This window comes from Cephus cinctus, unplaced genomic scaffold (assembly GCF_000341935.2).
Source record: "Cephus cinctus unplaced genomic scaffold, Ccin1 Ccin1_scaffold0407, whole genome shotgun sequence".
NCBI classification, from domain to species: Eukaryota; Metazoa; Arthropoda; class Insecta; order Hymenoptera; family Cephidae; genus Cephus; species Cephus cinctus.
The window spans coordinates 28,309-38,025 of NW_014333091.1; the positions used below are offsets into that span (position 1 = coordinate 28,309).

At 48.0% G+C, this 9,717-nt stretch overlaps 1 protein-coding gene across 2 annotated transcripts in view; it reads right to left on the reverse strand.

Moving 5' to 3' along the window:
- Nucleotides 1–9,717, reverse strand: part of LOC107267519 (nucleolysin TIAR) — a 301,978-nt gene that overhangs the window by 24,014 nt on the left and 268,247 nt on the right. The window lies entirely within an intron of this gene.

Below are 9,717 nucleotides of genomic sequence, written 5' to 3' on the forward strand. Positions count from 1 at the left end.
CCCCCCCGGGCTAGACTTCTTTTTACCTAGACGCTGTATTAAGGAGAAGCGATACCAGAGAGAAAGAGAAATAGAGAGAGATAGAGAGTGGGAATGAGCGTGGGAGAGAGAGAGAGAGAGAGGGAGAGGAGCGAGAGAGAATGGGAGCAAGAGGGCGCGGAATCTTTGTACGATTGTAATGTACTGCGAACAAACGAGTCGCCTGGTACGAGCCACGCAAAAACACGAAACCCGCGAAAGTATTGACTATGAGGAGGAGGGAGAGGAGAGGGGGGTCCTGACGACCCTGATAGCGATAGTGCGCCACACTGGCGATAGTGCCGCCTACGAGGTTGCTGCTAGTTCCGATTCTGGAATAAGCGATGGTACGGGGATACAGTGACACGGGGGTTGCGGGGGTTGCGGTGGTAGCGGTGGTAGCTCACTTAGCAACTGCTCGCAAGTGACTGCTACAAATGCTGCACTCCTCTCCGCCATCTTGGTTTTCTCTTTAAACCTCCCGATGTCGACCACTGCTGTACTAGCCCTCCTACTTTCAGATTCGTCTTACGGGGCTAAAAGTAAACGTCAGAGCCTGACAGCTCCAAGGCAGGAGCCTTGAGACTGTCCTAGGGGTACTGCCAGCGGAACGTGAGGTAATACTCAGGTCCGAAATACTATTCTCCCTTCCACCGAAGTCACCCTTTTCTTCTATCCCCCATTTTCTCCTTCACTCCCTCTCGATTCAATTACCGCGAAATTACAACAATTTCATGCAAAGCAGCTCGGCCCCGCTTGAAATACTTGGAGTGCATAAAGTGTATAAAATAAAAAGGCATCCTGAAATGAAACAAGGGTAGTTAATTCTTTCTGGCAGTTGGCCGACCGACAGACCAACGAAGGAACGAATGAAAGAAGGCCTCCTTAAAAACGAGCCTATTTTATGCAAAATGGCTCTGAAGCTGTTTCGCCAGCCGTGGAAGACCGTAAGTCTTTCCCAGTAATTATGGATAGCAGTGGATATCAAAGGAGTATTGCCATCGTCTGCTTCAGCATCGAGAGGAATCCAAACGAATCTCCGATGCATCTCTCGAGTACGTTTCTCTCGTACTCTCTCTCACTCTTTCTCTTTGTCTCTCCTTCCTTTATATTTTTTTCTCAACCATCACCGCTGCTCCAACTTCTTCAACTTCCACATCCTTTTCATCGAGTCGTAGACTGGCTACTACCACGTGCTACTATATCGGGATTTTCTCTCTCTCTTTTTTCCCTTGGTCGCTCTCATTCAGCAATGGAGTCTTTCGAGACTCAACGGCATCGCCAGGACAAACAGTTGCTGATTTACGTCGACCTACGGATGAAAATCCCTGCGGAGCATCAGGGCGGAGACAAAATCCACAAGGGATAAAATATGTTTATTCACTCGATTTGTATAATCGACAAAGTTTTACGAAGGTGACGCAGCAGCAGTTTTGCTTGATCAAAAATAAACAGAAAAAAAAACAAGAAAAAGATTCTTCGATTTTCTTTTTACTGAATTTCAAAGCCTCCGCGTACCCTGAGTCCTATTTGCATCCACGAGAGGCTCAGTCTCTCAGCTAACTCGATCGAGGCAAATTCCGGAAATCTAATTTTGGGTTAATTCGTTCTTTGGAGTTTCCCTTGGCGGGCCGTCGGTGCAAACGGCCTACCCGCTGCTACAATTACCGAGCTCCTTTCACTTCTCCCCGTCCCCGCCACGGGACTCCTTACACTTTGCTCTTAGCTCGTAACGAAACGAAACGGACGAAATTACATTTGCTGCGCCGATATCCATAATTGCGCCTCTGAGGAAACAGGACTTCAGTAACAAGTGCTGTGCTGGGAATATGGAAGACGCCCACTGCTGCCTACAATCTAAATACCTTATTGTTATCTACCTTTCTGCGTATACGAGGGTGTCACTTGGTAGCTACAATCAATGTGCTGAAAATGTCTGCCTACCTGACTCCTGTCCACCTTCTTCAGTCATTCTCGAACCTGAATATCGCGTATATCAATACCATGGAAGCAGCTTCCATTAGTTCGGATGAATTTTGAGTCGCGGATCGCAAGATGCTGTAGGAACGTATCGTGATGCAACTCTCGTGAAAATGTCCATGAGTGGCTCCCATGAGGTCGTAGAAGACGTAACAGCCTTAATTTAATATAATTTAATTTAATTGTGCGAGGCCTGCTGCCACTTCTGGTCCTAATGATTATGCGTTAGCGCCTTCCCTTCTGCGGAAGGCTAACCCCAGGAAAGCCGTCCTCAGAAACTTTAGCCGGTATGTAGTTTTGGCAACCCTTCCTTTCGGGGGTTGTTGGGTCGGTGGGCTTCGAAGGTACCAAGAGCGACAGAGAGAGCGACTTAGAGTATGTGCTAGTTGGGTCATGAGGGACAGGAGGGATGGTGGTATCGTAGGTTTCTAGTAGGGTAGCTGAGTGGGTGGGAAGGTAGGTGGCTATGTGGTAGGTCGTTCGTAGGTCGGTTCGTAGCAGCGGCTAAGCCAACACCCAACAGACATCTTGAGGGATTATGCGGAAGGGGCGGATGAGACTTGCGCTATTTTCACATTGCCACAGAGAGTTCGTATCAACTCGGCCACTCAACCCTCATAAATTTATCATAAAACCGCAGTAAAGGGGCGCTAGGATAAAATTCAAACCGGCCACGGCCAGCGCCACTTCTGCACCCAACTCACGCCCGAGCGTAACCGGCCTTCCTAATCTCTGCTAATTATTAGCGGGTTCATAAATACCGCGAAGCTTAAAGCGCGCGGATCGTCCTTTTCGCCACGTACTCTTTTTTATCTGTGCTCGCTCCATCCTTTTTTCTCCTTTTATTCCTTTATAACGGCCATCTAGCGCTTCCCAACGAGCTCAACCTCCTCTCCCCTTTGGCTCTTGGCGATTCGCCATCCAGTCTCCCTGGGTCACTCCGGGGGTCCTGCCACTGCTCTTTTCCAGTGTCCGCTCCCTCGTCTTCCTGGGGATCTCAGGACGGTAGGAGGGATGACAAATAAAGGGAAAAAGTAACATTCAAAAAGTCCAAAAGGATGCGTACGGAAATCGCACGGAGTCACGAGCGTTTTAACAATTTGTTACCGAGTCTTCTTCGACGGAACTTCCTGTGGCTCCTGGTGGACGTTCATCCCCACGTTTCGAATTTCATGGTTCATGGTCCGGGATAAAGTCAAAATAGATGGAAGCAGCCTCGTTACCGAGATTGAACAAGTCGAAGAAGTCAAAGAAGAAAGTAGGAGAAAAGGGGATTCCGAAGCAAGGGGGCTGAGCGAGAGAATGAGACCTGCTGAATACACTTGGGGTCCCTGTGACAGAGGGATCGGATTCTGAATGTGGATTGTAGCAGCAGGTCGAAAGGGACCGTAGCTCTGGAGGAAGCGACGGCAGCGACGGAAGCGATGGTCGCTAAGGGGCCTGGATTCTCCCAGGATCAATTGTAAATAACGAAACTTCCAATTTTCTTCAATTTGCGCTGTGAGATAGGAAGACGAGTGTCTACGCCGTCCGCTGGGAAACTAACCTGGAGGCAGCTGCTACGTATTTCGTTACTACTGGAGTCGCGGCTTTACGCCGAACCTCATAACGGAGTTTCCCACTTTAGCCGCAGCCGCCCCGCGCGCCTCGCTCTATCGGAATTGTGGAATCGCGAAATCACACCGACGGAGTTTTGTATTTTGGGAGAGGAACTCGAGACGCGGAATCTCTTCCGCTTACGGGAGACTAAATCGGCTCTGCTGTAGGGGAGTCTGAATGAAAAAAGTTCAAGACCTCTTCCGATTCGAAACAAACCCGAAAAGAGAGACGAAGAGGAGGTACAGCCTCTCTTTCCTCTTATCATCTCCAATACTTATCTCCACTCTCCGTATCCGCACATCCGGTTCTTCGTTACAATTTTCAAATCTCATTTTCTCCCTTGGTCCCTCCCCTACTTCCGTCTGTCTCTCTCCTCCTCTTTCACTCACTCACTCATTAAACCCTTTAAAACCTTCTTACAAATCGCTTATCCATTCGCTCTTTATCATTTCCTCCCTTTCCTAAGGCTATGTATAAATTTTCCATTTTAGTACAATTTCAACCAATTCGCTATGCACGACTCGATATTCATTTGGCCGCGGGATGTTGTGATACAGGCAGCCAATCAAAAACTTGAATAATTCGTGCAACCTGCGGAGAGTGAATTTTGACGAAACCGAGGGGGGATCCTATGTTGACGTTTCATTCAGCGAGTACTTCGGGCTACACCAGCAGCCTGCGTACCACCCTGTCAGGTTGCTCCAGGGTGGTCCTACTGCTCGAGCCCTAGGGCCAGAAAGACAGCGAGAATAAAGATCCATTCGGTCTACAGGGATTCTTCGGGCCATAAAAGTAATTATCCCCTTGTTAAGGAATTCCCGGTGTGCGTATCCACCTTTCACTCCTTCCCGAACCAACAGAGTCCAGATTTGACGGGGTGACTCTAATGAAATCACTTTGAAATTGACCGGCGACGGGGACTCGACGGCTGCGAACACGACGGGCGACAGGCGACATGCGACAGGGACTAACCGAAGATGGATCGTTCACGGTAATACTTTTAATGCTTGGCTCTGAGGAACGTTTCTGTAGCCATTTTCATTTCTTTTTCAACAACCCTGTTCCTCTTTTACGAACATATTCTCGACTGTGTTCCATGCGTTGTGAGTAGAGTAAACTTATACCGGATGTAGGTACTAACCAGTTATCCATGATCGACCGAACCCTTTCGATAAGTTAAGTCATATTGCTTAAGCGTTTCTATGGAGCTTGCTGTGCGATCGACATGCCGCGGAAAGCTCCATTAGGGAAGTTTCATGGGAAAGCTACGGTTACATGCTCGACACGACGCACTGCGATAACACGCTCCCGCCTTAAGGCCAACCGGGCCGATAAGACCGCCTGGTGAGTTAGTAATGTGCTGCACTCGTCAGGTTGGTCAGGTTGGTCAGGTTGGTCAGGTCGGTTGGGTCAAGTTGGATAGCCAGACCAGTTGCTCAGGTTGCTCGGGGTGGTTGGATTGGTCAGGGTGCTTGCGCTGTCTGCCTTCACTTTAGTATAGTTAGCCCATAGTAGGGAGTCCTTTAGCGACTTGAAGTGGACAACCCGCACGGAATGAGGCGCACGCACTACCCTCGACCTGCTATTCCATTTAGACTTGGACGGACGGTGGCTACCAGTGCTTTCCTGCTTGGGTACGCGAGCACCTCTGGATGCTCAGGGAGAGGAATAATGGGAGCCGCGATGCCAGGCAGGAAGGAAGGAAGGAAGGAAGGAAGGAATAAAGGAACGAAGAAAGAAAAAAGTTGAAAAGGTAGGTGTGACATGAGTGTGATTCAGGAGCCATGGATCTTGCCTATACGTCACTCGAGATAAACTGACCATACGTCCCTTCGAGAGGGAAACGTTATACGTGTCCCTTTCTCTGGTATCCTCGGGTTAGGTTTGGCTATCGGTCGCTGAGTGCGAAAAGTTCTCAGGATACGTGAATTCGGGCTTGCGGATCACTGCAAAAAGGAATCGAGTGGAACGGGCCGTTTGCGTCGCGAGGACTGCGCATCGATCTTGCCACTCGAGTATTCGTTTCTTTTCTCAAAAGGAGGTCGGGAGTCTCTACTATTTTTGGAATTTTATCAATTTTTTAAGAGCAGCGTAGAGAGTATAATCTCGATGACTCGACGACAGACACGATGACTTACTCCATATCTCGAGCTTCCTTATCCTTATATCCTCTTGTACGGGTTATGATTACGTCGTAATATATTATTTACGACACTCGGATATATATCGCCGGTATTATTGGCGTTATTGGCGTTATTGGTGTTATTGGCATTATTGAGGGTGGTAGTTCGTTTTATACCTTTACTTAAATAAATGGTACACTGTTAAAAAAATCTGTGGTCAAATTCATAAACATGCGCAGGAAGCTCTTTTACAGAAACCGTTTATGAAATTTCAAAAACACCATTGAATGGTAAATAACTCGTACATTAAAAGTGAAGTTGCATTATTCAATGACGTGTTTATCAAGGAACTATTTCTATTCAAGTATTCTAATTTTCAGTCCTAAATGTATGATTGCATTACGGTTGATTGAAAATTCTTCAACCTCTTATTAATAATCAGAGTCGAATATATTATATTCGCTAAACGCATAATAAAATTAATGCTTGATTACAATTTTACAAAACAATGTACATTAATACTCATTTGCGTTACCTATATTCTAAATATTACACGCATCTATGTAGTAAGTTTCATCTTTTGTGTTGTATATTTCTTTACTTTTTTAACAGTGTAGTAGCGACTTCTCTCGGCATAAATAAATACTGATTACAGAATGGATGGTATATGAGACATTGAAGGTATTCAAGGTATCGAAGGTATCGAAGGTATCGAAGGTATCAAAGGCAACGAAAGCAACGAAGGCAGCGAAGGCACTGCAATGAAGATAGGCAAATCGAATGCAATGGAGGGCAGGGAAAAGGGTATAGACGGTATATGTACGGGAAGGGGGGCAGGGATTGGCAGAGCTTTGGGACTCGGACTGCTCAATCCCAAGGCAGGCAGGCGCGGCCGGCCGCAGACGATCCAGCCAGCGATACGAACTTTCGACATTAACCCGAACTCAAGTTGCCCCTTTCACATGCCAGCAATCACATTTTTGCTCGACCGCAAAGTTAACTAATTGCCGCTGCTATAAAATATTGACCCAGTTGCCGCTAACTTCGGGACTCAGTCAAATTAAATGCTCGCTCTTTGCCCGCTCACTCTCTTTGCCCTCTTTTCATCCCTCATACGAGGCCTACCCCTGTCAGTTCACTAGCTAAAATATGTACCCTGGATACTTCTACGTGACATATATATCTATACACATATATGCTCGTGTGAACGATTCTCGTAGATTCACTTGGCCTCTTCATTTTCCTTCTGCCGTTTGACTTCCTCTTCGAATATTCCAGATCTTCATGGGCTTCCGGAACCTCCATTTTTCTATTAAGGAGAGTAGTGCTCAAGGCTTTGGGATCACGAGACTCTCTTCCATCAAGAGGGACACCTGGCGAAACTGCGTATTTTGAGGCTGTGACTTAACAATTTTTTATCCCAACATATTTCCTAGCGTGTGTCTGACTATCCTAAGATCCCAGGGGTACCATCATTCGAGGAGCAATGATGATAAAGGGGGACTAAAAAAGAAACTGTCGTTCAACGTAAAGGATCATACTTTCAGGATGAGGCCCGTATAGAACACTAGGAGCTTCTGTACACTGTACTATGAGCTGGTAGCAGTGATAATTGATTAAACGCAGTCAGCTACTTCTGCATGGTTACCGAGGAGGTATATAAAGAAAGAAAAAAAGTGCTTGAGAGATTTCGTGGAGCATGGGGAAGCGACTAAGAGGAGTTTAGGAGCGACATTAATGTCGCTTCAGAACAATTTGCTATAGTTAATGGGCAACGAGGTGCCGGTAGGTGTGTGCCAAGAAGTTGTAGCCAAGAATTTGAAATTTCATCGATGCAAGAGATCGCCAAAAAGATTCTATCGAAGATTTGAGTTTGACTCGCCGGTGCCCACGTCTGCAGGCGACCGCTAACGTCTGGTAGCGTCTGGTAGCGTCTGATAGCGTCTGGTACCGGCTGCCCGAGTTCCTTGGCCTAGTGTCTTCCGAGGAATATTAAACTGGCTGTAAAGCGACGCGTTCTAACGTAACCTCGACACACGTACAGGTGGAGGACGTGCAGGTGGCAGCAGCAGCGACAGACACAGTAAGAGGCGCTGGCCGAGGGGCCCGTTAAGGTGCAGTGGGTAGAGCGAGAGTGGTTACGAAGAAGAACTGGAAGGACGAGAGAATGTAAAGAAGAGGTCTGGAGGGAAGCTTGAACAGGATGGGGCTGATACCCTTCTGAAAGATTGAGTAGCAGTCGTTCAGGTGGCCTAAAATATTAAGCTCCTCGGCCCTTTTCCACCCTCCCCCCCCCCTTCCCCGCGGCAACGTCTTTCAAACGCATTCTTTCCGCGGATCTACGTAGTCCTGCTTCGGTAGGGTAAGGTAAACTATTTTGAATTTCAAATTGGCGAAAAGAAAGGCCGAAATAATGCCTTAAAAAAATGAACCTGGATTCGTCGCGAGCGAAGTCGTAGATCAAGCAGTGCTCGAGTCACGGAGACAGGGTGGGTGGGTACGGCCGGAGGAAGGAGGGGTGTCCTCGTATTCGCTTATGCGGAAGTCACGAGGAACTTCTGCTTAAGGCCGAGAGGAATGTATTCTCTCTCTCTCTCTCTCACTCTCTTACTTACTTTCACGCTCCCGTACTTTTTCTCTTCCCTTATGAGAACTCGGCCCACCCCGCCAAATTCATCCTGCGAAACATTTTTCTCCGGAAAGAGTCGTTTTGACCCCTCGCTCGTTATCGCTGGCAGATATGGAACTGCGCCTGCCGAGACAAATGGCCTCGATCGGACATCCCGAAGAACCGTATTCGCGATACTCTCGAGTCGCCGAAGAAGGCCGTATTCTCATACGGATGAAAGAGAAAGGGGAAAACGTCGTTCGAGGGAGGAACACCGGAGAAGAATCCCAAACCACTGTTTGCCCCTGCCGCGGGTCAAAAAAAATTTGCATATCGCCCGAGAAGGAAAAAAGTCAAAAACGAAGAAACGGGAAAAAAGGAAGAAACAAGCAAACAGCCCTCGAGCGACTGAGGCAGCGGGGCTACGTTAAGAAACTCGGGCGGGCGGCGCGAGTCTACTCTGGCCGTGGATAAAAAGAAGTGAAAAAAGAAGGTATGGGAGGAATGAAAAAACGAAGAAAAGAAAAAAAAACGAACGTAAAAACGTGACAAGTACGCGAGACATTAATTCTCTTCCGTGGATCTTCTTAACCCCAGCATCTTCCTAGCCGGCGCATAAGTCTCAGGCCGTAAGTAATGTCTACGGAACGTTTGGCTAAGGTAAAAAGGATGAGAAGACGGCTGAGCCACGTCTCTGGTTAGGTTAGCCGGCCGGGATAGGGATTCTTGGGGGCGAGTAAGAAGAGGACCGCCGGAAGGAGTGACGCGACTCTCTTAGCGATGCTTAGGAGGCCTACAATAGTGGGAAGAGTGGCTAAAAGTCGGTAAAGATGCCCACGGAGGAGTCGGGTCCTATAGGGGACAGTGGAATAGTAGAATAGTGGGGTAGTGGGCGAGCCTATGCAAATGTGGCTGAACGATGTAACGAGGCCGATGGCGTCGCGACGCGGGGTCGTCGGGGTGGAGCCAAGGCTCGTTGGAGCTTGCAAGCTCCCCTAGTGAAAAAGTTCGGACGCCTCGCGACGAATACTAATTAAAGACTTGCGAAATGAAATTAGTTGCGGTAGCATGGGTGCCAGCCTGGATAGGATAGAACGATGGGGGATTCCGAGGGTGCGAGAGAGAACAGAAGATAGAGCGAGAGACTCGCTGATGAGGATGCTGCACGACTCGAAGATCGGGAGAGCCGCTTATGATAATATAATAATACTTACTTGGGTAACCGGATGGGTGTGGAGGACAGGGGCGCTGTACCACCAAGCTCATTACGCGTTTAGTTCATAACTTCAATTGGATTCGTGATACTCCTCTTTGCCGCGGGATCTTAGCATCGCGTCTGTCTTCCCAACTCGGGCCCACCTCCATTACCATCCCCAGCTGACTCGCCCC